This window comes from Ranitomeya variabilis, chromosome 3 (assembly GCF_051348905.1).
Source record: "Ranitomeya variabilis isolate aRanVar5 chromosome 3, aRanVar5.hap1, whole genome shotgun sequence".
NCBI classification, from domain to species: Eukaryota; Metazoa; Chordata; class Amphibia; order Anura; family Dendrobatidae; genus Ranitomeya; species Ranitomeya variabilis.
In genome coordinates, this window is record NC_135234.1 from 555,144,015 (window position 1) to 555,170,697 (window position 26,683).

Below are 26,683 nucleotides of genomic sequence, written 5' to 3' on the forward strand. Positions count from 1 at the left end.
GGTGTCTATGATGCCCATAAAATATTTTTTTTAAATGTACCCCCCATGGGGAAATGTTTGTCAGCCAATGCACTTCGTGTATGGGCATTACAAGTCTAGGAGACACGCTACTTTACATTGGGCCTAGTTTTTAATGAGACCTCCACCAATGTCTCCTCATTCTCCGCCACTAGATCACCAGGGTTAACGTGTTCTGTGCTGCTACAACCAGTCCAATTTGTGGCAAAAATTCTATAACAATGTGTGTGTGTGTGTGTATATATATATATATATATATATATATATATATATATATATATATATATATATATATATATATATATATATATATATATATATATATATTTGTAAGATCTGTCATACCGGTTATATGGTGAATTCCTTATGTTTTTCTCTTTAGAAAAAATCCTTCAAAAAGGCCATAAAGCCCCAAACGTTGGGAATATTATTTCTGTTTATTCATTGTTCGGCTGTGAACCACAATAAACTACAAAATATTTTCTTTTCCATTATATGGACCGAGTCTCTTTGGATATATTTTGAGTGCTTAAGGTCGACTTGATTACAGTGACTTTATTTTTCCTTAAGAGCACTAATCTGGTTCTTCTTAGAGTGCATTTGAGCTTTGATTTCTATAGTAACCTATAAAAATGAACAAGGGCTGGATTGGGCCAGACTTCTGTACACCACCAAGTGAAAACAGTGAAACATAACCTCAAATACATTGTCCTTTTTTGTGGAGGTGTATTCTCATGCACCTCTTCACAACCACACATGGGTATACGATTCCTGATTTGGTCTGTTTGGTGTTATCCTCCTCCTTATCCTCATTCTCATCATCCATAAACATACGAACAACAGGGTGAACGTATTCTGTGTTGCAAAAGTCAATCACTTTTTTTGCTAGGGTGCATATAAAATATTTTTAAAAAATGTACCCCCATGGGGAAATGTTTGTCAGCCAATGCACTTTGTGTATGGGCATTACAAGTCTAGGAGACCCGCTCCTTTACATTGGGCTTAGTTTTTAATGAGGCCTTCATCAATTTCTCCTCATTCTCTGCCACTAGATCACCAGGGTTAATGTGTTATGTGCTTCTACGGCCAATCCAATTTTTGGCAAGGGTGTCTATAATGCCCATAAAATATTTTTTTTTTAAATGTACCCCCCTTGGGGAAATGCTTGTCAGCCCATGCACTTTGTGTATGGTCATTACAACTCTAGGAAACCCACTCCTTTACATTGGGCCTAGTTTTTAATGAGGCCTTCACCAATGTCTCCTCATTCTCTGCCACTAGATCACCTGGGTTAACGTGTTCTGTGCTGCTACAACCAGTCCAATTTTTGGCAAGGGTCTATGATTCCCATGAAATATTTTTTATTTCCCCCATGGGGAAAGGTTTGTCAGCCCATGCACTTCATGTATGGGCATTACAAGTCTAGGGGACACGCTCCTTTATATTGGGCCTAGTTTTTAATGAGGCCTTCATCCACGTCTCATCATCCACTGCTAGTGATCACTAATAAGCAAATGTGCTCGCAACTACTCTGTACTTGACCGAGTATCACTGTGCTCGGCGTACTCGGCGAGCACAGAGCATTTCTGTAATTATTAGGCAGGAGCTTGTGTCTCCGCACTGCAATTTTGGCATTCTTTACAGCACTAATGAACATGCAGGGATTGTCTGCCATGCACTGTAATTTCTATCATTTTTTTTTCATTTCTAGATCCCACAAGGGGAGGAGAAATACATAAATAACAACCTCCTCATCACCCTCGTGCAGGAGCAAGTTCCATTGTGGCACATCTGGGAGCAGCAGCATTCGGACTCTGTGGTGATTCAGCAGCTGTGGACTGATGTAGCAGAAGCGCTGATGGATGACTGGGACAACTCCACCAATTACACACATAACCTCTATACCGAGTTCTGCTGCATACCACTGTACAGCCACCACCATGCCCAGTCCTGCCGCACACTACTACACCGCCACCACCATGCTGGGTGCTGCTGCAATCCACTTCACCATCACCACCATGTTGAGTCCAGCTCCTGCACAGCTGACCACCGCCACCATCAGTAGGCCGCCGGAAGATCCTGCATGGCTGCCCACTGTCACCACCAGTAGGCCATCAGAAGTACCTGCATGGCTGCCCACCGCAACCACCTGTAGGCTGCCAGAAGTACCTTCACGGCTGTCCAATGCCACCACCAGGCTGGGTTGAGGAGATACACGCCCTGCTGATCCCACCGCTCCCACCCTTCCTAGGAAAAAGAAAAAAAGGAGGATGTCACAGAAAAGTGGACATAAATTAAAAAGAACTAAAGGCAGAAGTGTTGTGCTACATCCACCCTCACCTCCCAATGTGTCTGTGTTTTTTCTCTCCATTCCAATGTGTCTCTCCCGTCCCATGCTTCCACTCCTAATGTGTCTACTTCCATCCTTGACCTCCCAGACCCCACAAGTTTAGTTACCCCTTACCCTGGAACCTCTTCATCGCCCACCCGTAGCCAATCCTCCCAGCTCCACACCCCCCAGATCCATAACATTTCCCCCTCAGTTCGTAAAAGTTAATTTTTTGTAAATAAATTTGTGTTGTTTTCCCCAAATCACTGCTTGATCTTTGTCTCTCTCATCGCCGGCAACACACACCGTGCGCCGGCAACACACATGTCGCCATGTACACACACTGTGTTTTTGCCACCTCATATCTCCATGACACACAAACTACAGCTCCTCTTTTTTATTTGCTTTACACAGCAGCATTGCTTCTTGTGTGTGTAATGGAGCTATGAGGTGGCAAAAACACAAAGAGAACTGAAAATCCTCCAAAAATATATATTAATACAGCTAAAAAAGTAAGGGGTCAACAATGTTCTCTTGCCCAGGTGTCAGCACTAGTGCACTCAGGATGCAGTGTTTTTTGCATCCTGAGTGCACTAGTTCTGACACATGGGCAAGTGAGTAAAGATATGAGGTGGTTTAGCTCCATCATCTCTTCAGTCTGCAGTAATATATAGAAATATAGCAAAGCAGACTGAAGAGACAATGGGGCTAATCCAATGTCACCTACTATAGCACTGACCTCAGAGAGAAGAGGTGTAGAGTAAAGCATGGGTTACATTACCCAATTTGATTATAATCCAATCCCTGTCTCATGCAATCTGCATGATACAATGAGTGAACTATATAAATACTGTAGTTGTGAACCGGTGATCACCTTATTAACCTCTAAAAATTGTTATTCTAATATAGAGGACACTTGGAACAGATGTTTAACTATAGGTGTTTTATTGTCAGCAAAAGTTAAAGTAAATTTTAAAAATTACAGGTACATAATATTACACAACATTACAAGAACACTAAACCATGTCATCTTGCAAGGACAGACGTCCACTCTCAGAAACAAATTAGGACGCAAATGTATCCCTCATTTGGGCAACTTTAACGGTTGTCCTGAAAGGATGATTATGGTAATATGGCAATGGGTTAGAAACAGGTTCATTCCAGTATAATGTTGGGTCGCTCTTTAGCCATTATATTGTTGTGCAGCACCTCACGCGCCTTGACCACCTCATCGACTGTATCAATTTTTAGATTAATGGCTGTCCCTAAAATGCACCATTTTGAGACAAGGATACCAAAGGCACACTCAACAGTTCTTCTAGCCCTGGTCAGTCTGTAATTAAAAATCCTTTTTGTGTGGTTCAAGTCCCGACTGGAGTATGGTTTCAGGAGCTTTCCACACATCAGAAAGGCCTTATCACCAACCACAACAAATAGCATTGGGGGGCCTTGAGTGTTGGGAAGAGGCTGTGGCAGGGGGAAATTAAAATGATTCCCATACAACCTTAGGGCTATGTCCGAGTTTTTAAATGTCTGGGAGTCATTACCACGACCAAAAGATCCAATGTCCACGGCGACAAACCTACATTCCGCAACTACAATCGCCATGAGTACTATGGAAAAATATTTTTTATAATTAAAGTACTCTGACCCAGTTCCAGCCGATTTGGTAATCCTGATATGTTTTCTGTCCACTGCTCCTAAACAGTTGGGGAACTCAAAAACTTCAAAAATTGGTCTGCAGTTTACTGCCAGATTTCCGTGGTGGGTAGGGGGATAAATTCCACATGGAGAATATCCCACAAAGCCTGGCAGGTGTCTGCGACAATCTCAGAGAGTGTGGAAATTACTATCTGGAGCAGGAAATGGAGTGATGATAGGCTCTCTCCGGTAGCCAGGAATCTGCCGAAAAGAGAAAGAAAAATATAAATCAGAACAATAATTTTTATGGGTGGTGGTTTTGAAAAAAAGAGAAAGAAAGAAAGAAAGAAAGAAAGATAGAAAGAAAGAAAGAAAGAAAGTGAAAGAACATGGTTTTTACAACAATAATATTTAGGACAGTATTTAAGCTAAACAAAAAAGGGAAAATATTAAGTACATTGCAGAACAATAATAATTTTGACAGGCGTTAATGTTTAAATATTACGTACCTTAGTGTCACCAGCAGATGTTCCTCAGCAGGAATTGCTCTACGGAGCTGGGTGTCCTACCTCCTGATGGCTCCTTGTACACGGTCAAGCAATTCCATAAAGCTGTCTTGAGACATCCTCGTGTACTCAAAATATTTCTGTGGGTTTTCACGGAGCTCACTGAATAAGGAGTGGTAGGCTCCACGACTCTGTCATAGTTCAAGAATCGAGTGCTGCCAAAAGCGCCAACGCCATCTTCTCTGTTTTTCTCTTTTCCATTGTTGTTCACAAGCAATTGCAAAGGAAAGAAACAAGTTGATATCAAAATCCAGATTCCAATAGAAACTCTCCATGCGAAGATCCATCTTGACAAAGGATACAGGAGCAAAATGTAAGGATTTCATCTGTACAAGGGTTTATATAGAGAAATCCCATGAGCCATGCTCATTTGGCATGGCTTGTTTCAAGGAAATTCTTCTTGAAACAATGTTTCCTTTCAAATGCAAGTGCATAAAAAATGCAAACGCATGCAAAAATGCATGTAAATGCAAGCAAACGTTGCGCTGTTTACCCGTCATGTGTAAGTTGTTGCGGGAAAAAAAATACAGCGTTATCATGCATTTGCATGCGTTTTGCATTGCATTTGCAGTTGCAGACAATATGCTGCGGACTCAACCGCAAATGGGAACCTAGCCTTAGACAGCATATTTATGTTTATACCTGTATGTGATTGAAGAGTAATTTTTCCAAACAAGAAAACTGTACAATCTTCAACAGATTTAAGTGCAGAACCACAGTTATAGCAATTTCCTCGCTTTTGTCTTTAATCAGAATATCACTGTTTGTAACTTTGGATTCTCTATTATCTTCCCAGTTTCTTGGTAGGTGATAGGATATCATGAAATTGCATGAGTGCGCTTACAGGAGAGCTGTAATAATCAGTTTCATCTCTACTGCCTTTCATGCAAATGTTATCAGATCTAAATCATTAGTTACAATATTCCAACATTTCATCAATCCAATAGGTTGATTTGACATGTTGCTATAATACTTATTGACACAACAGGTAGAAATTGCATTTTAAAATCCAGATTTTTTTCATGCTTGCAACAAATCAATTAAAAAATCTTTAGAGACATTCATAAAAGGCTATTCTTCCAATATAAAGGATGAGGAGAAAATATTCTTATGTTATTTATACAATTGCAAGAGCACTTAAGATGAGTGAATTAATTCTAAAGGAATAAAAGTTTTAGATCTCAATATTCTTGGATACTGGCCAATCCAAAGTTTTTTATGGTTTGCATTTTTCACATTCAGTAATATGGTAGCCAGCTATCTGCAATTTTGCTGCATTATGCATGTTGGAGGGTTAATAAAAATCTTAAAACCACCTATGCTCACTGCTCTGTAGCAAGACTACAAATCTTTGGGTACGTACTCATATGTGAGAAAAACGGACGAGTGCAATAAGATAAAAAATCAGATTGCACTCTGACCAATGTTATTCAATGAGTTACATCTCATCTGCGATTATTTTCTCAGCTCAAATCGGACTGAGAAAAAATTGCAACATGCTGTGATTTGCAACGTATCTCGGGTGAGATTCACCAATGCAAGTCAATGGATGCGAGAAAAAGCGCACAGCACTCGCACCATGCAACTGCTGTCCAGTTTTTACACACAGGTCATCCTTTGACAGGTCACTGAAGAATGGCATCAGTCGAACATCACTTTGGTCGATATTAGCTACTGACAAATAGCACCCTTACAAAATCCAGCTGCTGCAGCATCTCAACGAGGATGCCCCAGTTCAGAGCACTGAATTTGCATAATGGGCAAAACAAAAATTGGAACAGGACCCGCAGTTTACACAAATGTCAATTGGCAATTGTCTATGCTGTGAAGATACGAGATGTGCAGCATCTGAAACAACGATACTGGAAGTCTTTGCTAGCATTTCTTTTGCAGTGTTGCTATCAGTGTGTCAAAAGTGGGAGAAGAGAGTTGCATTGACAATCCAACACAATGGGCAGCACTTTGAACACATTTTATAAGTGGTCATAAACGTTTAAATAACTCATAAAAGAATAAAGTTATGTTAAAACCAAGTACACCATTGATTTGCTTGTGAAATTCTCAATATGCTTGATGTGTCACATGTGTCACATGGATCCAAAGTGGCCAACTTCAAAATGGCCACCATGGTCACCACCCATCTTGAAAAGATTTCTCCCTCCCATATACTAATGTGCCACAAGCAGGAAGTTGATATCACCAACCATTCCCATTTTATTTAGGTGTGTCCAAATAAATTTCCCACCCTGTATGTGTATATATATATATATATATATATATATATATATATATATATATATATTCAAAATGGAATTTTTGGATATTCTAATTTGTAGGAAAGCAGATGGTATGGTTGCCACTGATATATACTATAAATGCGCTATTGCATGCCAATACCTCCCATTTGCGACAACTAAAATGGTCTATACCGATCAGGCAATTTTTAAGAACTCGGCGCATTTGTTCTGAAAATAGAACTTATCAACAGGCAGAGATTTTAACCAATTGATTTAGAGGTTATAAATCTAAAGGTACTAAAAAGGGTTACATCAGAGCCGCCAGACAATCCTTGTAGGCTTATAAATAAACCAGTTATCGCCGAAATGATTGTGATATGAAGCTACGTTTCATATCGACATTTCATTTAAACTGGATGTAAATAAAAGATATCTTTCAAAGAATTGGCCTATACTCCATACCAATAGAGACCATAAACATCAATTAACTCCTACCCCATAAATAACCTGACGCCGGTCACGCAACCTTGGGGACATTCTAACAAAAAACCACTATATTCCATAGAAAGCAAACCTGTTTCTTTTTGGCAGCAAAAGGCCACCATGGGGATCGTTCTCCTGCGGCTCTTGCTCAATATGCAAATTTAGTCCAAAAAGCTTGAAATTCCTAATTGCAAAGGGAGATAAAACATTTAAAACTGTGCATCATATCACCTGCAATTCTGAGTCCTTTATCTATTATCTGACATGTGGCCTGATATACAGCTCTGGCAAAAATTAAGAGATCACTGCAAAATGTTCAGTTTGTCTGATTTTTCTCTTTACATATATATTTTTGAGTAAAATGAAAACTGTTCTTTTATTCTATAAACTTCTGAAAATATGTCTCCGAATTTCCAAGCAATACATTTTGTATTTTATTTCTGACAAAAAAAATGGTCAAAATAAAAAAACAGTGCTTTCAGACCTCAAATAATGCAAAGAAAACAAGTTATTAATCATTTAGCGACACCCCCCAACGAACCTAACCATTACAGTAAATGGCTGCCCACTCTCCCCAGTCCCACAAGCTCGCTGCCTCAGGGTAATACTTGACGCTGATCTCTCCTTCAAACCACATATCCAAGCCCTTTCCACTTCCTGCCGACTTCAACTCAAAAATATTTCACAAATCCGTTCATTCCCCAACCAAGAATCTGCAAAAACCCTAGTGCATGCCCTCGTCATCTCTCGCCTTGACTACTGCAACCTCCTGCTCTGTGGCCTCCCCTCAAACACTCTCGCACCCCTCCAATCTATTCTAAACTCTGCTGCCCGACTAATCCACCTGTCCCCCCGCTATTCCACGGCCTCTCCCCTCTGTCAATCCCTCCACTGGCTCCCCATTGCCCAGAGACTCCAGTACAAAACCCTAACCATGACATACAAAGCCATCCACAACCTGTCTCCTCCATACATCTGTGACCTCGTCTCCCGGTACTTACCTACACGCAACCTCCGATCCTCACAAGATCTCCTTCTCTACTCCCCTCTTATCTCCTCTTCCCACAATCGCATACAAGATTTCTCTCGCATATCACCCCTACTCTGGAACCCTCTACCACAACACATCAGACTCTCGTCTACCATCGAAACCTTCAAAAAGAACCTGAAGACCCACCTCTTCCGTCAAGCCTACAACCTGCAGTAACCACTGATGAACCAAACTGCTGCATGACCAGCTCTATCCTCACCTACTGTATTCTCACCCATCCCTTGTAGATTGTGAGCCTTCGCGGGCAGGGTCCTCACTCCTCCTGTACCAGTTATGACTTGTATTGTTTAAGATTATTGTACTTGTTTTTATTATGTATACCCCTCCTCACATGTAAAGCGCCATGGAATAAATGGCGCTATAACAATAAATAATAATAATAATAATTTAGAAACAACAATACTAATGTTCTAGTGCAGGAAGAGTTCAGAAATCAATATTTTGTGGAATAACCCTGATTTTTATTCACAGCTTTCATGCGTCTTTCACACTGCTTCTGGCGCAAAAATGTAAGCAGTTCTTCTTTACTTAATGGCTTTTGACTATCCATCATCCTCTTGATTACACTCCAGAGATTTTCAATGGAGTTCAGGTCTGGAGATTGGGTTGCCCATGACAGGGTTTTGATGTGGTGGTCTTTTAATTTTTGCCAGAGCTGTATATAGGTATGACCACCAGGACCTTGAAAGTCAGGATTCAGGAGGATGTCAAATACATAATTAATGCCAAAAAGGAGCAAGACTTTGAAAATCTTAAGAATGTCCCTCGGCATTTTAGTGATAATCACAATTGTAATCCTTAGGCTACGATCACATTATCAGTATTTGGTCAGTATTTTACCTCAGCATTTGTAAGCCAAAACCAGGAGTGGAACAATCAAAGGAAAAGTATAATAGAAACACGTCACCAAGTCTGTATTTTTGAACCACTCCTGGTTTTGGCTTACAAATACTGATGTGAAATACTGACCAAATACTGATAGTGTGACCGTAGCCTAAGGGTCTGAGAGTGTGTGGGATAGACCGTTCAATATATGGAGATAAGAGTTGGTGATCTTAAATGCAAACTTTTACAATTGGAAACAAAGTGGATGGTCACATTGAATATGGTTGACCTGCATGGTTTAAATGAATTTGTTAGCTTCAAGTCTTGTTAGGACGAGGTGCGTTTGCACACCGGGGTCCACCGTGCAGAGATGACAGCTGCTGCTTAATAATGGCGGATGGACGCTTGCTCACACGTGGCTTAAACCTCACCCAGTGTGAATGGAAGTGAAGTCTGTTGCTTCACAGAGTCGCCGCAAGTATGCTGCGCCCTATTAACAGTCACAGGGTGCAGCTGAAATACACTAGTGGGATCCCTATGAATCACCCCAACTAAACTGGTGATTGGACTCGCTCTTACCCTCAGTGGCTTTTGAGCCTGCGCCTGAAGATGCCCTGAGTCAGATACTGAGTCCAAGCGGGAATTCCCAACCTACACTGACCGGCTGTCAGGAAAGCGCACTGTTTGCGCATGGTGCCGTACAAGCGGGCACTGCTCATATGCGCAGAATCGTGTGCTAAGTGTGCAGGTAGCACTGTCAGGCGCAAGGTAGCTTCCACCATTCGCGAGCAGTCATCAACACTAGGAATGGGAATCATTAAGGAGCTTTCATCCATCAACAGACATTCATCTACACACACACAATATCAAGTTTATACTAGTGCATGGCCGAGCGGCCATGCAAACCTTTTATAGAAGTAGCGCTCCAGAGACCTTCCAGATGGTCCAATAGGAGCCGCAACAGGACCTGAGCATGTGACCCCCGATCTCCAATGGGAGGTCATCCCGGGGGCATGGTCAGTATGGGAAAAGCTGGACTTAGTCCCAGAAATGCATGCTCGCTGCTGATCAGTGCTGTCTACAAAGGCAGAGCCTGGAAAAGCAGCAGTAACCAAGCACACAGTTTCAACTTGAGCCAGACGCTGGGATCTACGTCTCTGCTGAGCAGGTTCCACTGCGGCTGGAGGAGAATGGGAGATCGCAGTAGACATGGTTTGAGATTACCCCTGTGCAGCAGCGGGAAATCGACACCTAGCAAGTCTTTTCTGTAAATTAGCTCTTTTGTGAAGATAATATTTGATTTTGTATTTAACATCTTGCACTATTTTAACTTTAAGGTCCCTTTACTTCTTTTTAATATTATGTTATGTACTGTTACTGCTATTTACTCATGTATTTCTTTCTATTATTATATTCTATAGTTTGTCACCATATGTCAGTTACTACCTGTTTCTGTCATGAGCGCTCCAATTTGGAAAGGAAAAGTTTAGCTCTGCTTCCTGCACTTCTATCCGTGTAACCCTTTTATGGACCTGTGACAACAAAGACAAGCTAAAGAATATGGGAGGTATAATTATTGTTGTTGTGACTACTCATCTGTTATTCCATCTCTTTGACTGTTATTTTACTGCTTTAAAGCGTTACACAATATATTATGCTGATTTCTTTAAAATCTGGCATTTGCTGGTGAAGCACCAGGCTTAGAACTTGTGTTTTGAAATCTAATTTTATGAAATATTGACAGCTGAGCCTCTCTTACCTCCTATGCACCCAGACATACCTAACTCGTGAGCTGCTCTGCACTAGTATCTGGCCAGGACGTCTGGTTTCTGTGGTGATGGGAGGGATGATGTCATATCCTCCCTCCATTTACTGGCTGTGCTGGACATCTATATCAGTGAAGCGATGGCCGGGGGACCACCACGGTGCAGGAAGACTACTGTACACAAGATGAGGTGCAAACAACAAAGGGTAGATTTATTGGAGGGCAAGGAATGAAGGGAATGAGGAAGATGCAAACAGGGGTATACAATGGCAGCAGACAATTTCCAAGAGTTCCCTGTGTAAAGAAATATTATACATCTCAGTATATACAGGTTATAGCAAAAATGATAAGAGTGATAATAGATCGCCTCTACGATGAAACACACTTTAACCCCTTCCCGACATGTGACGGTATAGTACGTCACATGTCGGGACCCCCGCTTTGATGTGCGCTCCGGCGGTGAGCGCACATCAAAGTCGCGACATGTCAGCTGTTTTTTACAGCGGACATGTGCGCGCAATAGCGGCGGGTGAAATCGCGATCACCCGCCGCTATTAACTAGTTAAATGCCGCTGTCAAACGCAGACAGCGGCATTTAACTACCGCATCCGGCCGTGCGGCCGGATATGAGCGCATCGCCGACCCCTGTCACATGATCGGGGGTCGGCGATGCTCCTCCATTGTAACCATAGAGGTCCTTGAGACCTCTATGGTTACTGATTGCCGGTGGCTGTGAGCGCCCCCCTGTGGTCGGCGCTCACAGCACACCTGCATTTTAGCTACATAACAGCGATCTGATGATCGCTGTTATGTAGCAGAGCCGATCGGGCTGTGCCTGCTTCTAGCCTCCCATGGAGGCTATAGAAGCATGGCAAAAGTAAAAAAAAAAAGTTTTTAAAAATGTGAAAAAAATAAAAAAAACATAAAAGTTTAAATCACCCCCCTTTCGCCCCAATCAAAATAAATCAATAAAAAAAAAAAAAAACCTACACATATTTGGTATCGCCGCGTTCAGAATCGCCCGATCTATCAATTAAAAAAAAGCATTAACCTGATCGCTAAATGGCGTAATGAGAAAAAAATTCGAAACGCCAGATTTACGTTTTTTTGGTCGCCACGACATTGCATTAAAATGCAATAACGGGCGATCAAAAGAACGTATCTACACCAAAATGCTATCATTAAAAACGCCAGCTCGGCACGCAAAAAATAAGCCCTCACCCGACCCCAGATCACGAAAAATGGAGACGCTACGAGTATCGGAAAATGGCGCAATTTTGTTTTGTTTTGTTTTTTGCAAAGTTTGGAATTTTTTTTCACCACTTAGGTGAAAAATAACCTAGTCATGTTAGGTGTCTATGAACTCGTAGTGACCTGGAGAATCATAATGGCAGGTCAGTTTTAGCATTTAGTGAACCTAGCAAAATAGGCAAGCAAAAAACAAGTGTGGGATTGCACTTTTTTTGCAATTTCACTGCACTTGGAATTTTTTTCCCGTTTTCTAGTACACGACATGCTAAAACCAATGATGTCGTTCAAAAGTACAACTTGTCCCGCAAAAAATAAGCCCTCACATGGCCAAATTGACGGAAAAATAAAAAAGTTATGGCTCTGGGAAGGAGGGGAGCGAAAAACGAAAACGGAAAAACGGAAAAAGCTCCGGGGGTGAAGGGGTTAAACACCAGAGAGTATGTACTGGTGTATTAACTTCATGAAAGTAAATTGAGGCGAATAACAACTTGATAAGTACCACTAGCTGAGTAAAAGAACTAGGTAAGGAGTGTATACAAATTTGCCTACCTCCAGAAATGAGTCATTCCAGAACTGGATGGCTGTTAAAGTGCTGCCGTAGTTCCCGGGATGCTCCTGATAGATCGGTAAAAGTCCAAACTGGTGATTTTGGAGAATCAGCTCCAGTCCCGGGGGCCCCCAGCAGTCTAATACGGTGGTGGCACAGCTTTCTGTCAGCTCTGTGAAACGTGGTCTTCTCCTTGCTTCTGGATCCTAGGGATGCTCCTGGAAACTGTCAATCCCTTTCTCTGTATCTTCGTGGCTCTCTTGCAGCTATATCAAGACACAGTTCTTCTCGTTTTCAGCTATCAGCACAAAAAGTCCTCTCTGCAGCAGCCTCAGCTCACACATGCTGCTCCAGCTCCACACCTGCAGTCCTGCACTCTGCCAGACTAGTTCATCACACCAACTATTGCAGAGGAGAAGCAGAACATTCCATCATGCCAGACAAGGGGGTGCAGCCTCTTAAAGTGACAGCATGTTCCTTACTGTCCATAACAGCACCACCCTCTTACATGCCTCCCTTCTTAATGATAGTCGTCCTCGGCCATCACAGCATCAGGGTCAAAGTGTAATGGAGGAATGTTCAATGCGGAAACAGCACCTATAGAGGAGGCAATAAAGTTGCAAAAACAGACAGAGCACACTGTTCTACATGTGGGACTGGTGGAACCCCTGCATTAGACCTCTGGAATCTCCGAAGCTCTTGGCTGTCAGGCAAGGCTTGACTATCTTCCAGAGGAACACTTGTTGAAGGAGAGATTGTGAGCTCTTGTCTGGTCTCGTCCTCGCATGGTGGTACTGGTACATCCATGGGATTACCGTCTCTGTGTGGCTGAGGACCCCCTACTGTGTCAGGGACGATCCACCACTCATTATCGATTTCACAATCAGGCATGACAGATTCAGGAAGTGGAGTAGCGTCTTCAGGTGACAATGGCATAGAACAGACCTCAGACCGGTAAGACCGCAGCATATTTCTGTAAAGTACTGTAGGGGCGGATGCCCGAGTCTCAGTCTGTACCTTGTAGACAGGGCCATTAGCATACACTCGCTCAATAACTTTGTACGGCTGTACTTCCCATCTCTCACTTAGTTTTCCCTTGGGGTGTTTCTCTCTGACTAATACTCGGTCTCCAGGTTGGAGTGGTAACTCCTGAGTCGGTTTGCAGCCCATATGTTCTTTTTCTTGCAGCTGCTTACCCGCCAACCGCCATATCGTTTGCAATCGTTGCCGATGCTCTTTCACCCATGAGGTGACAGTTTGCTCCATCAGCTCCTTTGGCTGTTCCAAATTCAGCTCAATGATCTCTCATTCAGCTCTACCAAACAACAGTAGATAGGGGGCATAACCAGTGGTGGAGTGGACCCGATTGTTGTAGGTCCAGACCAATTCCGGCAGATAGTCTGGCCAACAAGCCTTCTTATCCTCCTCCATTGTTCTCAGCATTTGAAGTAAGGTTCGGCTGAAGCATTCACAAGCTCCGTTGCCTTGAGGGTGGTAAGGGGTGGTCCGGGACCACTCGATGCCATACATACGATACAATTCTTCCATCACCTTGCCTTGGAAACATGCGCCTTGGTCGGAGTGGATACGCTTTGGGCACCCATACACTTGGATGAAGTCTTGACAGATGGCTCGCGCCGCCGATTCCGCAGTCTGATCTCTAGTCAGAGTGACTACTGCGAACTTAGAGAAATGATCGGTCATCACCAAACAGTATTGCAGCCCCCTTGAGTGTCCCACAAGGAGATAGTCGATCATCAAGACTTCTAGCGGTTCCTTAGTTTGTATGGTTTGGATGGGTGCCCTCTGTTCGGTACTCTTAATGAGGTCACATACTCGACATTGCCGGCAAACCTCTTTCACCAGAAACTCCAACCGGGGGCAATACACATACCGCTGTAACCATTGGTAGGTCTTTGTGGGGCTGAAGTGTGCCCCAAATTCGTGGGCTTCTTTAGCTACTTCTTGAGCCATTCTTCTTGGGATGACCACTTGCCACCTTACTTCCATATCTTTTGGCTGTTGCCTCTTATGATATAGCACTGACTCTCGCACTTCCAGTCTATTTCACTGGTGTAACACACTCCTCATTTCAGAGTCCAGATCATCTCTCTCTTGTTTGCCAGGCTTCCGCTTTTGAGTTACCCACCATTTATTCTGTCTCAGCCCTTCATCTTCATCCTGAACGTGTCCCCATTCTTCATTGGTTCTCCCCAGGGACCAGGGTAATGCGCAGGCCTCCCTTCTTGACTGGGCCACAACCATTGGGGGCTTAAACTTACAAAAGTCTGGGGTTTCTTCCTCTTCGAGTTGCTCATCAAGTTCTCCCACTGGAGTCTCCACAGTCACTCTTGACAGTCCATCAGCATTTGTGTTTTTGGTAGCAGAGCGATAACAGATGGTAAATTCTAACTTGGCTAGGCGAGCCACCCAATGTTGTTCCAAGGCCCCAATTTAGCATTCTCAAGGTGGGCCAGGGGATTATTGTCTGTTTGAACTTGAACCTTGGTACCTGTCAGGAAGCCTGTTAGAGGAAGCTCTAACTGGAAGGATCTGTAATTGTGAGTGTTTCTTTTGCTGTTTTGCAGGGACCTGCTAGCATACCTGATGACTCTCTCATGTCCATCCTGTATCTAAGAAAGTACTTCACCGAGTCCATGAAGGCTACCATCTGTGTACAACAGGAATGGTTGATCGAAGTCTGCGTAGGCCAAAATCGGGGCTGAGGTAAGGGCATTCTTTATAGCCTGGAAGGCTTTCCCCAACGCTGTCAAGGATTCCTCTATGCGGAGCAACGGATACGAGTCTCGAACAGTGCAGGCATTGAGTTTCCTGTAATCTACACAGAACCTGATGGTCCCATCCTTCTTCTTGATGAGCACCACTGGGGCTGCCCAAGGGCTCTGACTACTCTGCACCACTCCTGAATCCAGCATCTGCCTCAGTAATGTTTTCACCTCTTGATACATCATGGGCGGGATCTGCCAGTATAGTTCTCGAATTGGACGAGCTTCCCCAGTCGGTATCTCATGTGTGATGGCTTCAGTACAGCCAAAATCTTCGGCGTGACAGGCGAATGCAGCCTGATTTTCCCACAGCATAGTTTCTATTGCTTTCACACACTCAGGGCCTAGAGCCTTCACATCCACTTCCATTTGATCAAGGATGACCCGTCCACTCCACTCCGGAGATGGCGTCTCTTCGTCCCCTGCAGCAACTGCTAGGGTCCACCCAGCACCTTCTTTCAGTGATAAAGACATCTCCTTCTGACTCACCACTTCACCCTTATGTAGGTACACCAGGGCCAGATCTGTCCCTCGTGGCAAGTTGACCTCCCCGGGGCCCACATTCAAAGCTCTTATGGGGACATGTCCTTGCTGGACCACAGCTACCGTATGAGCTATCATGAATTCTAGGTCCACTCCTCCGCCTACCACAGGCTGAACGACCACTTCCAACCCATCAAGATTGCGATGAGTCCCCACTGGAAGGTATACTATAGTTTCTCGCTCAGGAGGTAGGATTACAGGTTCTTTGCCAGGGGCCCTGATGACCCCTATCGTCAGATAAGATGGCACACTCTTCTGCATCCCACAGATGTGGATCAGTCATTGAAGGGCTTCTTGAGTAGGCTTATGTGTAGTAGCCTTCTTCCAATATAAAGGTCCCCGTTTGGTAAACATAATCTGATCGAATTCACGTAGGATATTCATTCCCAGTACTACAGGCACATCTTCCTTGATAGGCTCAGGGACTAGCAGGATCCCTTTTCTCCCAACTTCTTGCTCATAGATTCGAATATTCATCCACACGACCCCTTTGACCGGGATCGGTTGTTGGTTGGCAGCAAACGACCGGATCAATGTCTCTTTTTCTGGCTCGGCCAGGTCCTGGAAATGCTGCTTGAAATACGCTTCTGGCATCGTTGTCACTTGTGACCCGGTATCTATCAGGCAATCCACTAGAACTCCTTCGAATTCAGCATGTAGGATGGGGCTCCCAGCAATCAAGTGTTCATTATGATATGGAGCGGCCTCTCTTCTCACCTCCCCGCAGAGTGCCGCACTACTGCGGGGGTTGGTAGTTTAACGGCGGCTTCCGCTGGCCTTGAATATAGTTCTGACAGTCTCTGACAAGTTGCCCCCGTCCTCCACATTCCCAGCATTGGATGCCTCCTCCTCGCCGGGGGGTACCTCAAGCCTGTCCTCATGCCTCCGATGCCTGATGGGAGGGGGCTTGCTCCCACTGATCTCTTATCGGTCGGGCTGATGAATGGTTGCATGAGTACGGTGGGTCAGACTGTTGTAGTTCCCCCACTCTTCACTCCATCTGGGTCAGTTTCTCTTGCACGTTGACAAGGGACCGCTGAAAGTCCTGCACCACCTGGACCAGCACCTCCTGTGTAATAATTATAGGGGATAACTCAGGAGACTCTTTGCATGGAACAAGATAACTACAGGACACAGTTTTATAAGTGGTAAAGTCTATATTATCACACGGTGATTCAAACAGGTTATGAGAGAAACTCAAGTCCACAACACTTGGTGCAAATAATAAACGCAGCTTAGCAGTCCATAGGAAACTTCAGAGGAAAATGCAATCAAGCAGAAAGTCTATGAAGCACAGTTATTCTTGAGGATACTTGACACGAATAAATCCTTGTCTTAGTCCAGGCACAGATAGATATGCTTATTAGGCAGTTCAAATCATATCTTAGCTCAACCAGGGAGGCCTGGTTAATAGTCTCAGGTTATTGCAATGCAGAAACAGCTTACATGTCCAGCAAATGCATATGGAAGTAAACATGAACAGCAGATGAAGGAGGATTACTGGAAACTTGTGTATGCAGCAGGAACTCAGAGCAGAGTAGCAGGATCACCACACAGGTTCACAGGAGCAGGTGTATAGCCAGGGAGTAATCAGAGGTCAGGAGCTGGATGCAAGGCAGAATACTCTAGCACAGACTGAAGGCTGGGGTGGAGTTTTATAGCAGGAAGACACAGTGCACATGAGACCAAAGATGCCATCATGGAAAAGGGCAGTAATGCACAAAAGGTAAAAAATGTTCAGAGTCCTGACATCCTGATGGTTTGGGTCCCCTCTGGTATTGGTGCCCTGGACACGCATCACCCCAGATGCATAGCTCTCTTCTTTACTTCGGGCCACTGTTTTCGCCAGAATTTGACGAAACGTAAGAGCCAGATCTGCCCGGACCCATTCTGACAGTGCTCGCCTCAAGGATGTGCTGTGCAGCTCCAGAATGAATTGCTCCCCGAGTATCTGGTCTTTAGAGCCCATGCCACCAAATCCATCCGCCTCCTTTCTCTGCACCTCTGCTAACACTTCTTGCAGTGCTGTTGCATACTGAGAAATTCCTTCTTCTTCCCCCTGCAGCCTAGAGAAAAAATTGGCGTGAAGGTGTCTGGCGCTAGCAGTCTCGCTGTAGATCTCTTCCAGGAACTTCACTAGCTCCTTCAGGGCACTGCGGGTGATTTCTGGTTGTAGGCAGACGTTTCTACGGGCTTCTCCCTCTAGGGCAGTTAACGCAATGTCCACTTCGAGGTCTGGGCTGATGTTATGAATCTTCAGGGTGCCTTGCAGCCGGGACACCCAGTCGGACAGTGGCATATTCTTGCCGTCAAACTTTGGTAGCACACTAAATATGGTGCCCATAGGGAGTGTCCTTGCAGGGGTTCCACCAATGCCCACAGCATCTTCATTAACATTAGCTTTCCCACCATTGCTGTCTGCTGCCTCCATCTTAGTGACAGTACCCTGCTCGCAGCGCCACTTGAAGCAATGGCCAGAAGACCACCATGGTGCAGGAAGACTACTGTACACAAGATGAGGTGCAAACAACAAAGGGTAGATTTATTGGAGGGCAAGGAATGAAGGGAATGAGGAAGATGCAAACAGGGGTATACAATGGCAACAGACAATTTACAAGAGTTATGAACTTTAACTTTTCCGCAAAACAGCAAGGTGCTACAACTATTACAGACTCAAAATTTGTCCAACCAGCAAATGTAAACAATAAACAAGTGATGATGCTACTCTACGTATAACCTCCCTGGCCTTTACTAAGCAGGCCACACGGCTCCCATGTACTGACTATTGAAGCCTACACAAGGCCCTAACAGGTGCACCAAACAGGAACAAACTCACGGTGATGTTGGAGAACCAGCTCCAGTCCCGGGGGTCCCCAGCAGTCTAATATGGTGGTGCGCACGGCTTTCTGTCAGCTATGTGAATCGTGGTCTTCTTCTTGCTTCTTGATCCTAGGGATGCTCCTGGAAACTGTCAATCCCTTTCTCTGTATCTTCGTGGCTCTCTTGCAGCTATATCAGGACACAGTTCTTCTCTTTTTCAGCTATCAGCGCAAAAAATCCTCTCTGCAGCAGCCTCAGCTCACACACGCTGTTCCAGCTCCACAACTTCAGTCCTGCACTCTGCCAGGCTAGTTAATCACACCGACTATTGCAGGGGAGAACCAGAACATTCCATCATGCCAGACAAGGGGGTGCAGCCTCCTAAAGTGACAGTGTGTTCCTTACTGTCCATAATAGCACCACCCTCTTACATCAGGTCCAGAAGTGGAGCAACATGGGGACTTGTGTTGATTGGTGATGCCCACATTATTTGTCTAGCATTGATAGCTGCTTTTGTATATACATGCTGTGTATAGTTGCGGGGGGGTCCCCTTTGCTGGCGTCATCGGGTAGGCACATCTGGCTGCACCTTCAATGGGAATCCACCTCCTGACAAAGCCCAGAGAGTGAAACGCGCATTGATTTGCAGCTGAGCAGGGTGCTGCGGTGTCCTGTACACAGGAATCATGACCTCAGGTATATTTTATGTTTCTGGCTTTGGATATAACTACATTGCTCCAAAAAATAATGGGAGCACTAAAATCCCACATCCTAGATATCACTGAATCAAATATTACAGTTGTAAATCTTTATGCATTACATAGTGGAATGTGTTGAGATCAATAAAACCTACAAATTACCAACTTAAATCACAACTAATATCCCATGGAGGTCTGGAGTTGGAATGATGCTCAAAATCAAAGTGGAAAATTAAGTTACATGCTGATTCAACTTCAGTGGAAATGCCTCAAGACAAGGAAATGATGCTCAGTGTCGTGATTCCCAAAGGCAGGGACTTAGGCAAAAAACGGACAAGCTCTAGGAAGGATGTTATCTTAGGTAACCGCGATACTGAACCTAACACGCAACTAAAAATAGCCAGGGGGTGTGCCTACATTGTCTCTAGACACCTCGCGCCAGCAGGAGAACTAACTACCCCTAATAGAGGAATACACAGACCTGACTTGCCTCCAGGGAAACCCCAAAGGTTATAGTAGCCCCCCACATATAATAACGGTTAGGTAAGAGGAAAACACAAACGCAGTATGAATATAGATTCAGCAAAGCGAGGCCCTCTGACTAGATAGCGGAATATACAAAAGAGGACTACGCGGTCACCTCAAAACCCTGAACAGCCATCCTGGAATTACCTTAACTCCGTTGTCAACTCATGACACCGGAGTAGCAATTCCAGATCACTAGAGCTTCCAGCCGCACGAGATATGAAAATGCATGCTGGACAAAACAAACACAAAAGCCAAAGATTCAACTTAGCTGACTTGCAGACTTGGAGCAGGAAGCAAGCAACAAGGTGCTCTGATAACATTGATTGCCGGCACTGCAATGACTGGGAAGCCAGACTAAATAGGAGACTCCCAATTTCCTAATGGAAACAGGTGCACTGGAAAAAACAAGACACCAGTCAACCAGTACCACCAGTAACCACCAGAGGGAGCCCAAAAACAGAATTCACAACAGTACCCCCCCCTTAAGGAGGGGGCACCGAACCCTCATGAGAACCACCAGGGCGATCTGGATGCGCCCTATGAAAGGCGCGAACCAAATCCGAAGCATGAACATCAGAGGCAGTCACCCAAGAATTATCCTCCTGACCGTATCCCTTCCATTTAACCAAATACTGAAGTCTCCGTCTGGAAATGCGAGAGTCCAAAATCTTCTCCACAACATACTCCAATTCACCCTCCACCAGCACAGGAGCAGGAGGCTCAACAGAAGGAACAACCGGTACCTCGTACCTCCGCACCAACGACCGATGGAAGACATTATGAATGGTGAAAGATGCTGGTAGATCCAAACGAAAAGATACAGGATTAAGAATCTCCAAAATCTTATAAGGACCTATAAACCGAGGCTTAAACTTAGGAGAGGAGACCTTCATAGGGACAAAACGAGAAGACAACCACACCAAGTCCCCAACACGGAGATGATGACCCACACGACGATGACGATTAGCAAACTGCTGAGTCTTCTCCTGAGACAGCTTCAAATTGTCCACCACATGACTCCAAATCTGGTGCAGTCTATCCACCACAGTGTCCACTCCAGGACAATCCGAAGATTCCACCTGGCCAGATGAAAAACGAGGGTGAAACCCTGAATTGCAAAAGAAAGGAGAAACCAGAGTAGCAGAACTGGCCCGATTATTGAGGGCAAACTCTGCCAACGGCAAAAAGGCGACCCAATCATCCTGATCAGCAGACACAAAACACCTCAAATAAGTCTCCAAGGTCTGATTAGTTCGCTCCGTCTGGCCATTAGTCTGGGGATGGAACGCAGACGAAAAAGACAAATCAATGCCCATCCTGGCACAGAACGCTCGCCAGAACCTGGACACAAATTGAGATCCCCTGTCAGAAACAATGTTTTCCGGGATACCATGTAAACGAACCACATTCTGAAAAAATAAAGGAACCAACTCCGATGAAGAAGGCAATTTGGGCAAGGGTACCAAATGAACCATCTTAGAAAAACGGTCACACACCACCCAAATGACGGACATTTTCTGAGAAACCGGGAGGTCCGAGATAAAGTCCATAGAGATGTGCGTCCACGGCCTCTTCGGAATAGGCAAGGACAACAACAATCCACTAGCCCGAGAACAGCAAGGCTTGGCCCGAGCACAAACATCACAAGACTGTACAAAGGTACGCACATCCCGAGACAGGGAAGGCCACCAGAAGGACCTGGCCACCAAATCTCTAGTACCAAAAATTCCAGGGTGACCTGCCAACACAGAAGAATGAACCTCTGAGATGACTCTACTGGTCCATTCATCTGGAACAAACAGTCTCCCAGGCGGACAACGATCAGGCCTATCAGTCTGAAACTCCTGCAAAGCACGCCGCAAGTTAAGGATACCCATAGGCTCAGAATCACCAGAGGAGTCAGGCTCAAAACTCCTAGAAAGAGCATCTGCCTTCACATTTTTCGAGCCCGGCAAGTATGAAACCACAAAATTAAACCGGGAGAAAAACAAAGACCAGCGCGCCTGTCTAGGATTCAGACGCCTGGCAGACTCAAGGTAAATCAGATTCTTGTGATCAGTCAAGACCACCACCTGATGTCTAGCACCCTCAAGCCAATGACGCCACTCCTCAAATGCCCACTTCATAGCCAAGAGCTCCCGATTACCGACATCATAATTTCGCTCGGCGGGCGAAAATTTTCGAGAGAAGAATGCACATGGTCTCATCACTGAGCAATCGGGACCTTTCTGCGACAAAACCGCCCCTGCTCCAATCTCGGAAGCATCAACCTCAACCTGAAAAGGGAGCAAAACATCAGGCTGACGCAACACAGGGGCAGAAGAAAAGCGGCGCTTAAGCTCCCGAAAGGCCTCCACAGCCGCAGAGGACCAATTGGCAACATCAGCACCCTTCTTAGTCAAATCAGTCAGAGGTCTAACCACACTTGAAAACCCAGTTATAAATCGACGATAGAAATTAGCAAAGCCCAAGAACTTCTGAAGACTCTTCAGGGAAGTAGGCTGCGTCCAATCACAAATAGCCCGAACCTTGACAGGATCCATCTCAACAGAAGAAGGGGAAAAAATATACCCCAAAAAGGAGATCTTCTGAACCCCAAAAATGCACTTTGAACCCTTTACAAACAAAGAATTGGACCGCAAAACCTGAAAAACCTTCCTAACCTGTTGAACATGCGACTCCCAGTCATCCGAAAAAATCAAAATATCATCCAAATACACAATCATAAATTTATCCAGGTATTTATGGAAAATATTGTGCATAAAGGACTGAAAGACTGAAGGAGCATTAGAAAGACCAAAAGGCATTACCAAATACTCAAAATGGCCCTCGGGCGTATTAAATGCAGTTTTCCACTCATCTCCCTGCTTAATCCGCACCAAATTATACGCACCCCGAAGATCAACCTTAGAGAACCACTTTGCCCCTTTAATACGAGCAAATAAATCAGTCAATAGTGGCAAAGGATACTGATATTTGACTGTAATCTTATTCAACAAGCGATAATCAATACAGGGCCTCAGGGAGCCATCTTTTTTACCCACGAAAAAAAAACCTGCTCCTAAAGGGGATGAGGATGGACGGATATGTCCCTTTTCCAAGGACTCCTTAATATACTCTCGCATAGCAGCATGCTCAGGCACAGATAGATTGAACAAACGACCCTTGGGAAACTTGCTGCCAGGAATCAATTCTATAGCGCAATCACAATCCCGGTGAGGGGGAAGAGAACCAAGTTTAGGCTCCTCAAAAACATCACCATAATCAGACAAAAATGCCGGAATTTCAGAGGGAGTAGACAAAGCAATGGAAACCAAAGGTACTTCCAAAGGCTCTAGGCTAAACCCACAACGTCTGGCAAAGGACCAATCCATAAGACTCAAGGAAGTGCCAGAATCCACATAGGCATCCACAGTGATAGATGACAATGAACAAATCAAAGTTACAGACAAAATAAACTTAGATTGTAAGGTGCCAATTGAAAAAGACTTATCAACCTTTTTTGTGCGTTTAGAGCATGCTGATATAACATGAGCAGAATCACCACAGTAGAAGCACAACCCATTTTTGCGCCTATAATTCTGCCGTTCACCTCTGGACAGAATTCTATCACATTGCATAATCTCCGGTGTCTGCTCAGAAGACACCACCAAATGGTGCACAGGTTTGCGCTCCCGTAAACGCCGATCAATCTGAATAGCCATAGTCATGGATTCATTCAGACCTGTGGGCGTAGGAAACCCCACCATGACATCTTTAACGGCGTCAGAGAGACCTTCTCTGAAATTCGCCGCCAGGGCGCACTCATTCCACTGAGTAAGCACAGACCATTTTCGAAATTTTTGACAATATATTTCAGCTTCATCATGCCTTTGAGAGAGGGCTATTAAGGCCTTTTCAGCCTGAATCTCCAAATTAGGTTCCTCATAGAGCAACCCCAGTGCCAGAAAAAACGCATCCACACTGAGCAGCGCAGGATCCCCTGGTGCCAATGCAAATGCCCAATTCTGGGGGTCACCCCGCAACAAGGAAATAACAATTTTAACCTGCTGAGGGGAATCTCCAGCGGAGCGAGATCTCAGAGAAAGATACAATTTACAATTGTGCTTAAAATTCAAAAAACGAGATCTATCTCCAGAAAAGAACTCGGGTATAGGGATCTTGGGTTCAGACACAGGAGCATGTATAACATAGTCTTGGATATTTTGAACCTTAGAAGCGAGAGCTAGGGTTGAGCGAAACGGGTCGATCATTTTCAAAAGTCGCCGACTTTTGGCTAAGTCGGCGTCTCATGAAACCCGATCCGACCCCTGTGCTTGTCGGCCATGCGGTACGCGACTTTCGCGCCAAAGTCGCGTTTCAATTACGCGAAAAGCGCCATTTCTCAGCCAATGAAGGTGAACGCAGAGTGTGGGCAGCGTGATGACATAGATCCTGGTCCCCACCATCTTAGAGAAGGGCATTGCAGTGATTGGCTTGCTGTCTGCGGCGTCACAGGGGCTATAAAGGGGCGTTCCCGCCGACCGCCATCTTACTGCTGCTGATCTGAGCTTAGGGAGAGGTTGCTGCCGCTTCGTCAGAAGCAGGGAGAGCGTTAGGCAGGGTCCACTAACCACCAAACCGCTTGTGCTGCAGCGATTTCCACTGTCCAACACCACCTTCGGTGTGCAGGGACTGTGGAAGCTATTTTTTTTTTTTTTTCCCCTCAGCACTGTAGCTCATTGGGCTGCCCTAGAAGGCTCCATGATAGCTGTATTGCTGTGTGTACGCCACTGTGGAAACCAACTGCTTTTTTCAAAGCACATATCCTCTTGTTCCTTCCTTTCTGCACAGCTATCTTTTTTGTTTGTCCACACTTTTTATTTAATTTGTGCATCAGTCCACTCCTATTGCTGCCTGCCATACCTGGCTTAGATTACTGCAGGGAGATAGTAATTGTAGGACAGTCCCTGTTTTTTTTTTGTTTTTTTTGTGGGAGATTAAGATTGGCATTTCTGCTACAGTGCCATCCCTGTGTGTGCCATCTCTCACTGAGTGGGCCATAGAAAGCCTATTTATTTTTTCCGTGATTTGTGTTCTAAATTCTACCTCAACACAAAAACACTACATCAATCAGTGGGAGAAAAATATTGGCCTCAGTCAGGGCTTGTGTGCCACTGCTGTGTGTGCTATCTCTCATTCAGTGGGCTATAGAAAGCCTATTTATTTATTTATTTTTTTTAATATTATTTGGTTTCTAAAGTCTCCCTGAAAAAAAAAAAAATACCTAAAAAAACAGTGGGAGAGTAATATTGCCCTTTCAGCTTGTGTGCCAGTCTTGACTCCTGGGTGTGCCACCTCTCTCTAATTGTGGGCCATAGAAAGCCTATCTATTTTTTCCGTGATTTGTGTTCTAAATTCTACCTCAACACAAAAACACTACATCAATCAGTGGGAGAAAAATATTGGCCTCAGTCAGGGCTTGTGTGCCACTGCTGTGTGTGCTATCTCTCATTCAGTGGGCTATAGAAAGCCTATTTATTTTTATTTTTTTTTAATATTATTTGGTTTCTAAAGTCTCCCTGAAAAAAAAAAAAAACATAAAAAAACAGTGGGAGAGTAATATTGCCCTTTCAGCTTGTGTGCCAGTCTTGACTCCTGGGTGTGCCACCTCTCTCTCTCATTCAGTGGGCCATAGAAAGGCTATTTTTTTTTTGTTTTTTTTAATATTATTTGGTTTCTAAAGTCTCCCTGAAAAAAAAAAAAAAAAACATAAAAAAACAGTGGGAGAGTAATATTGCCCTTTCAGCTTGTGTGCCAGTCTTGACTCCTGGGTGTGCCACCTCTCTCCCTCTCATTCAGTGGGCCATAGAAAGCCTATTTATTTTTTTAAAAAAATATTATTGGGTTTCTAAAGTCTCCCTTAAAAAACAAAAAATACATAAAAAAACAGTGGGAGAGTAATATTGCCCTTTCAGCTTGTGTGCCAGTCTTGACTCCTGGGTGTGCCACCTCTCTCTCTCATTCAGTGGGCCATAGAAAGGCTATTTTTTTTTTGGTTTTTTTAATATTATTTGGTTTCTAAAGTCTCCCTGAAAAAAAAAAAAAAAACATAAAAAAACAGTGGGAGAGTAATATTGCCCTTTCAGCTTGTGTGCCAGTCTTGACTCCTGGGTGTGCCACCTCTCTCCCTCTCATTCAGTGGGCCATAGAAAGCCTATTTATTTTTTTTTTTAAATATTATTGGGTTTCTAAAGTCTCCCTTAAAAAACAAAAAATACATAAAAAAACAGTGGGAGAGTAATATTGCCCTTTCAGCTTGTGTGCCAGTCTTGACTCCTGGGTGTGCCACCTCTCTCTCATTCAGTGGGCCATAAAAAAGCATTTTTTTTTTTCCTTGATTTGTGTTCTAAAATCTACCTCAACACAAAAACACTACATCAATCAGTGGGAGAAAAATATTGGCCTCAGTCAGGGCTTGTGTGCCACTGCTGTGTGTGCTATCTCTCATTCAGTGGGCTATAGAAAGACTATTTATTTATTTATTTATTTTCTTATTATTTGGTTTCTAAAGTCTCCCTGAAAAAAAAAAAAAAAAACATAAAAAAACAGTGGG